A 7,930-nucleotide genomic window follows, 5' to 3' on the forward strand; every position below is an offset into this window, starting at 1 on the left:
CCTTGTAATCCACTGATGTTGCTCTATTTGGTTTTCAATGAGGCCTTTGATTTTCAGACCCAGGAAGCCTCTAAAGATCTGACCATGTCCCCTTTACTCTTTTCTCTAAAAGAAACCGAAATACTGGGAGGCTCATTAGCATCTGTTAGAGCTTGAAATACAACACTAAACTCTCTAAACATGACATTTAATTCAACTGTGAATTAGGGTTTGAATGCAACCTCGTTTCACTATGCACTAAAGAATTTTCTGGCTGCAAATACAGTTTATATTTGCTGACCAATTAGTGATAATAGAAGGCATATTGTATTGGTTAGGCTTTATTAGGTGTTTTATTGTGTCATTTGAGGAGTGAACTTACAGCTAACTTTGTATGAGATACAATCAACATTTTATTTTATCGTCTCAGGCATGTGATGTTCCTGTGTTACTCTGTTGTTTTTACACATAACACATGCTGATTTTAAAGTAATTATAGCATGAAGTTAAAGTTATAATGAGCTACTGCATGCTTTTCTGCATTAACCATTCAGACAATGAATCTCTGGGGAAAATAATGTTTTTAGTGTGATAAATAACTTTTTCTCTTTATGTCTGTCAGCAGGGGGCACCATAACTCATTTAGGAATTAAATATAGGAATAATGTGGATTAATAAGAGGAAATAATGCATTGCACATTGCTAATTCAAGTATGATATAATTATTATTAGTTTTTGGTAAGTTTGGGAGTGTTTTTGACATCTAAACTGAGGGTAAAAACAAATGTCCTGTTGTGTTGAACTTAAACGATATCTGCAGCTTTTCTGTGAACAATCCCAAAGAATTTTATACAAATAACTTACTTAATATATGATCAACATGCCCAGTTGTAAGGAGGCAGTTCACAAACTGATTAAAATAGAGAGACACAGAGACTTTGAGCTATCTTCTTCCAGGAAGCTGTCTTGATGAGCTAGCTACAACCTTGGTGGCAGCTGATGGGGGTCCAAGAAAAAAGAATAAAGTGAAGAACTTCTGGACACTGACTGATCAAAGCACTACTCTCCCTTCACCTCTTAAAGACCAGCATGACTCCCAGGCAGCGGAGCGTAACAGGGAAGGTCATGACTAAAGCCGCTGTACTGTGGCCTGAGCCACAACTGGGCAAATGTCAGTCAAAACAAGATGTCCCTTCACCCACAATTCAAACTAGTTCACTCAGGTCAAGTATAAAAACCTACTGCAATAAAGCTATAAATACAGTTAATACTATCACTGATACTGCTGCTACAAGTATTACTGCTGCTAATATTGGTTCTATTGCTAGTATTATTTAGGTTTTAATACTTCTATATGATGATATAGAAAGCAGCATAGAAAACAAAGGTGACATCAGACGATATCTAAGCTATCCTATTGGTCTAAAATCCTCACTGGTCGACCTGCAACTATGTGCCTGAAAATAAAGTCCTTCAGCCGCAGCAGTCAGGCTACGGCCCTGGTCATAGTACAGTAAACGCTGTTGTGGATGATGTTGTTTAAAAAGCAACATTGTGCTGGACTCTTTATAGGTGTGTCCAAGACTTTTAATACTGTTGATCACAACATTTTGCTAAATAAGCTGCTTTTCATGGGTTGTGATGATTCTTCTGACAGCTGGTTTAATTCATCTTTCTGGTAATTAATACTACTATTAATATTAATACTACTACTCCAAATAATAATAATAATACTATCATAATCATCATTATCAAAAGGGCTTGCTGGGTGTTCATTAACAAGTCTCCTTCTATCTGTACAACATAACAATCTTAGCAATATCAGCCACTACATTGTTTCCTTTACTATGTAACCTGTGTACTCTGATATCTGGTCACTTTGCCTTTATTTATGATATCTACACAAACACAACAAGGCAATACATGAGAACATATAAATATATGACAGAGTTATTAGTTAAGTTATTTAATAATTGATTGGCACATTGTACGAAATTTGCTTTTAGACATAGATTCCACCAAACTTTTTTGCATGGTCTTTAAATTCAAGCTAATTTATTTAACCTTTAAGACACTCTTTTTTTTACCAACTTTTTATACATTTTTCACTCCAAACTAATTACACATATTTTTGTGAAGAAAGAAAAAGAAAGAAAAATAATAGAAAAGTAGAAACAAAACAGGCTTAATCAATAAATAAAACTGACAATGAACACAAGCTCAATGAAAGCGATCACACAATGGTCAAAAGTAATCAAATTGTCTAATCTACAGTGTAGAAGATGCTCTGTTAGAGTATAACTCTGCTGCTGCTGCTGTGTGGTGACGACGGACCAATAGATTCACTCCGCTCAAGGACTCGAGAGGTCAACACAAGGAGCGAGCTGCCACCCGGGGAATAGAGGAGAGGGGCAAGGAGACCGAAAGTGGAAGCTGCAGGGTGAATGTGGCCGTGTGTTTAGCAGAGCCAGAAGAAAAGATACTACATCAACTCCAGCTGAGGCCCAAGGGGTTAATGGATAGGACTACCCAGCAGGGGTCAAGGGTCAGGAGGCCACTCTCTGCCAGGGCTAATTGGTCACTGCGACCAGAGTTAACGCCAACCTTTCTATGGAGAAATACATACACATGTATGGAGCTGCTCTGACAGGAGTCTTCCATCAAAAGCCCTCTGATCAAGGAGGCCTCTGTTGTGCTCCTGCACAGTCATGGAGATCAGTCAGGCCTCCGTAGTAACAATCAGTACCCTTCACCGTACATCGCCACCAGCACCACCTACAGTGACAGCAAGGCTGGACTCGTGAAAAGATTGGTGGCTTTTGATCTCAAGTTTTTTTCATTCAGTTCAGTTCAACCCATTAGCATTCACTTTTTTGTAGCTTTAATACGAAAGATGAGACGAGAGGGGTGTGTGTGGAGAAATATATGCCTCAGTCTGCAATCTATAATAGCAGAAAATAATGATGTTTTAATGCTCCTTTTAAAGTAAATTAGAGGAATTGGGGATATTCTGCATGATTTTGTGTCTAAAAACAAGCATATGAGGTACTTTATATAAAATCATATATAAATGAATGAATGAGTATTATTGTGTCCTGCAACCATTTGCACTGGGTAAGGGTTTACAACACCATCAATTCATATCATAATGCAGACATCACTACAAAAATAAAGAAAACCAATTTCCAATTTCAGACATTTGAGTCCACAACAAAATGCATAGACAGAGAGATCAGAATAAATACTAAATTAAATGCAGCTCTTACCTTCTTTTAAAGGATTTTGAGAAGTTTAAATATATAAAACTTAATTTACTAACTAATTTGTAGAGTGAAAAGGAAAATGGGACTTTCCACAACTTCCAATTACAATAAAAAGTATTTTAGATGGCTTTTAATGACTTAATTAGCAAAATAACTGATTGAGCCAGCCCTAGATAGACTACATTGAGACAGCCATTGGAAACCTGCAGCAAGACCTCAGACTATGATAAATCTTAGATAGACCTTGTGTCATGTCCTCGATGTCAGGCCCATCAACCTTTTAATGATTGTGTTTAATATTTAAATGTTCTGAGGAAAAGGAGACTTGTTTGCAGTTCTCTGAGTGGGGATTTTATCTGATATAAATCATATCATATATCTAAACACACATTAAACTAAATAGTTGGGCCACATGAGTCTCTGCAGGGCAAAATTGCAAGTCTGTTTTCACCAGAATGAGTCTAAATTCACTCGATTTGCATCTAAGGCTGAAAACCTGGTTCAGAGGAATCCTGACAGATTGATGTTGTCATGCTGATGCTGTCACTGGCTTGATGCTGGACAGGTTAATGATTTATGGGGAATAGTGGGATGCCCAGAATGGGACCCTGGTTAATGTTCACCTTTTCTCGCCGGACCTCCTCTCTAGGGGGGCTGCCCACGGCCAGTCCAGATCCAACCGTCGAGGGGATGTGACTGACTGACTCGGCCGGCCTCCAGCTAAACCCGGCACACACAGCAGGGAGGGAGCCCACGCTCTGCCCTCAGAGGCCTGTGAAAAGACTCAGAAAAGAGGAGGGGACAGGGAGACTGACGAGGCCTAATCGTCTTTTTAATGAGTCTCAATGGAAGCAATAGAAAGCAGCAAAAAATGATCAAAACTGTTGTAATGAGCTAACAAACCAAAACACACAGGTGATGATTTAAGTTCCTGTCCTTTCAAAAATGTTACTTTACTTGGTTGGTTGACCTTTGCTGTGCAGAGTTTGATAAAGGGAGAAAGTTTCTCTGTGCTCTCCTTCAAGTTTAAGACATGTAGGAACCAGCCTGCTTTTGTGAAAACACTTCATGGTATAATGCAGCTGAAGAGGGATGTGGGAACTTGAAATCCACTGAGATGTTTTAGTGAATCTTGTTTCCAGTAATTAACCTTGTGTGTTAAATACTTTCAATGTATTGATTCTGTATTTTTCAATGGAGAGCATCTTTAATTTTCAATGAATGTATTTCATTCATTAATAATAATTGAATTATTATTCCAAGTAGAGCATTTTATATGTCCTAATGTCTGGAGTGGATCCTTTTGTCCTGCAAGTCTGCTTAAGATTTTAGAGAGTCCAAGTTCCTCCTTGCAACCCCCTCTATTTTTCATTTGTATGCTTCATTTTTTATTTATTTAGCCATCTGTTTAATTATATTTTCTTTAAATGTCATTGCCCACATGAAGATCAAAATGTATTTTCTGGAGAAAATGCTGATGATATAAGGTCTGTTATTGAACCTCACCAAAAGGTGTTGGTTGTTTGGTATTGAACGCTTGTTCAAGCTTGTGTCTTTTATAATTCCTAATCAAAATCAGAAATCTTATATAACTTCAGATTATATAATAACTGGGCAAAGTTGATTATTTAACATTGAGCTGTTTGATATATTTTGTTAAATAATAAAAAAAGGGTTAAAACATATATATTATTATATTCCCCAAAGTAAGGTATCATATAAGCAGGGCTGTAGCACAGATTTTAAAGTCATGAGCCACCCTCTTTTCCACTTATCTTTTTCAAATTTTACTTATTTGTTCAACTGTTCCATTTTATTTAGTTTTCAATTTGATCTCTCAACATTGGTTTTATTCTCTTTTTTATTTAAACCTGTGAAAGTTAAAGATTTTTGTGTTTACATGTACAATATAAAAACAAAACAAACAAAAATGAAAAACAAAAATACTAATGATAGGACCTCAGAGTCCTCAGTAGTAGATACAGACCCCTCGTTCTTTATTAATGTATTTTATTGTTAATATGAAAGCAGGGAGATTTAAGTATAAACATGTAAAATAAAACATACAACAACAACAGTTTTTCACTGTAAGATTTCAGTGTCCTCACTAATATCCACGGCTCCTGTGAGATTATGAAAGAATAAATCCTGAGGAAAAAACTCACCCACACACAGTCTTCATCGCCTGCATAAAATACTGTAAAAACAATTTTTTTTTTGTTTTGCTCTTCAAGACCTTCATCTGCTTGTTAAACTGCAGTCTTTCCTTCAGTTGTTAGTCAGTCCGAAGCCTAAATGGTTGCATTTGTCCCTCTGTCATGTATATGGACTCTGAATCATTGCTGCTGAATAGAGCTGAGGTATAGGAAAGGTTGAGGGCAGACCAGGTGATGGATAGCAGCGGGGCTTGTCATCCACATGCCTCACACCACTCTCATTAAGCTGTAAATCTTTCACAACAACACCCACTAAAGACAATGCCAGAGAGGCTTTTCCTTGTTGCTCCACCTTGTCATTGGTGTAACAATGAAATTGGCAACTGAATCAAAGCACGCACAATGGCCTCAATGCTTCGAGCAGCCAGTAAAAATGTTGGGCACGACAAGTTGGGGATAGACACGGTTGGCGTGAAATACAGCAAACAAGAAAAATATCAGTTTACATGACATACTTCTAATGGTTCAAATCTAATTCAGTAATATAATGACACATTTCAAACAAATTCACTTTGAGAATGAATAAAATGTGTGTTGTAGTACACCAGGTGACATTTTCTGCCTGTTTAAAAGGTGAAAACAAATCAAACACAAATGAACATAATGCAAGTTTAAATTTGCCACTGCTATTGTCTTTGCCATAAATCTTACATCTAGAATAATTTTGGCTCAAAAGTAGAGTAAAGAGAGAAAACTAATGTAAAAACATGTACTCAAACATGTGTTGTTACAAAATGTAAAGACATGTGGTACAGAAATGTAAGCTGTGGGTAGCTAAAGTGTTGGTGACACACACAAAAGACCACACACAGAAAGGTGTGCACGAAAGACCATAAAAGAGTTTCTGAAGTATTTGTATTTGCTATAATTGTGCAGCCAAAAAAAACCCAAAACTTGGCACTTTAAATTATTTACCCAACATAAACATCTTTTTTTATAAACTGGAACAATTAGATACAGAATATATGATATTATACTGGTGTGGAAAACTTTTTTGTCACTTTGCTTTTATGTGCTGCAATAAAATCAACACAGACCTTTAATGTTCAGTTTTCTGACTCCATCTACTGGGTCATGAAGAGCACAGCTTTCTGTCATTATGTTCTCAAGTCTCTCAAATACTCATCCTTGCTAGAAGACATAAACTGCATGGCCAGTGTCAGACTGGACACACACCATACAGGTTTCATCAGAAAGACCTTCTGTGTGTACAGCAGTGGTTTTCAAAGTGGGGGCATCAGCAAACATTGAGGAAAGATGATGGAAAATGCTAAATTATTATTATTTGTACTATTATAAATCTAAATCTTATTTGTCACACCCTTTCTAATTGCCTGCCAGTCAAAACCTCCTTCATTACATAAACTGTCAGTGTTTGACCTGGTAACCGTCTGCGCCTGCAACGAAGCAGCTCTGCTCTTGAGATGATAAGCAGATCACACACACACACACACACACATACACACACACACACATACACACACCTAAATGTTGTTGAATGTTAAACTAAACTGACAAACAATATTTATAATGGAAAACAGAAATATTAAATCCAATTGACCGATTAAATTATTATTATATTTATTATATTTGCATTAATAAAAGTGAGGAAATATTTATAAGTACTATATTGTCAATGGGACATCTTGCAAAAAGGGGGCTCGGCCATAAGCTAATGCTATTTGTTTGGGCCTGGCATGGAAAAGTTTGAGAACACCTGGAGAACAGTGAAGGCCTTAAAGGTAAACACTGACACCTGCTGGGACACTGCGGTTACTGCAGTAAACAACCTGTGGAGATGGGAATGTGCTGCCCTGTGTTCTGCCTCTCAGGTTGCCCTTCCTACCTAGGTTGAGGTTGGCACACTCGCTGCGTTCAGTTTCCCTTATGATTATTATATATATATATTGGTATCAGAATCAGAAATACTTTAATAATCCCAGGGGGAAATTATTTTCATTACAAGACTCCAGGTATACAAACAACATATATTATACAAGCAACATCTATTAAGAACAAAATATAAATATATATATATAAAACTATATATATATATATATATATAAGATATATAAAAGATCAAATTTACAGTTATACAGTACAAATGTGCAAAAAGTGCAAAAAGTGATTGTCTGTCAATGGGAATCTTGCAAAAAAGGGCTCGGCCATAAGCAATGCTATTTGTTTGGGCCTGGCATGGAAAAGTTTGAGATACACCTGAGAACAGTGAAGGCCTTAAAAGGTAAAACAGCGACACCTGCTGGACACTGGCGGGTTACTGCGTAAACAACCTTGAGATGGGGAATGTGCTGCCCTGGTGTTCTGCCTCTCAGGTTGCCCTTCTACCTTAGTTGAGTGGCACCAACTCGCCTGCGTTCATGTTTCCCTTATGATTATATATATATTTATATGGTATCAGAATCAGAAATATACTTAAAATCCCAGGGGGAAATATTTCATTACAAGACTCAA

Source organism: Morone saxatilis, unplaced genomic scaffold, assembly GCF_004916995.1.
Source record: "Morone saxatilis isolate NCDOM2014 unplaced genomic scaffold, NCSU_SB_2.0 Contig8, whole genome shotgun sequence".
In the NCBI taxonomy this organism is placed as follows: domain Eukaryota; kingdom Metazoa; phylum Chordata; class Actinopteri; family Moronidae; genus Morone; species Morone saxatilis.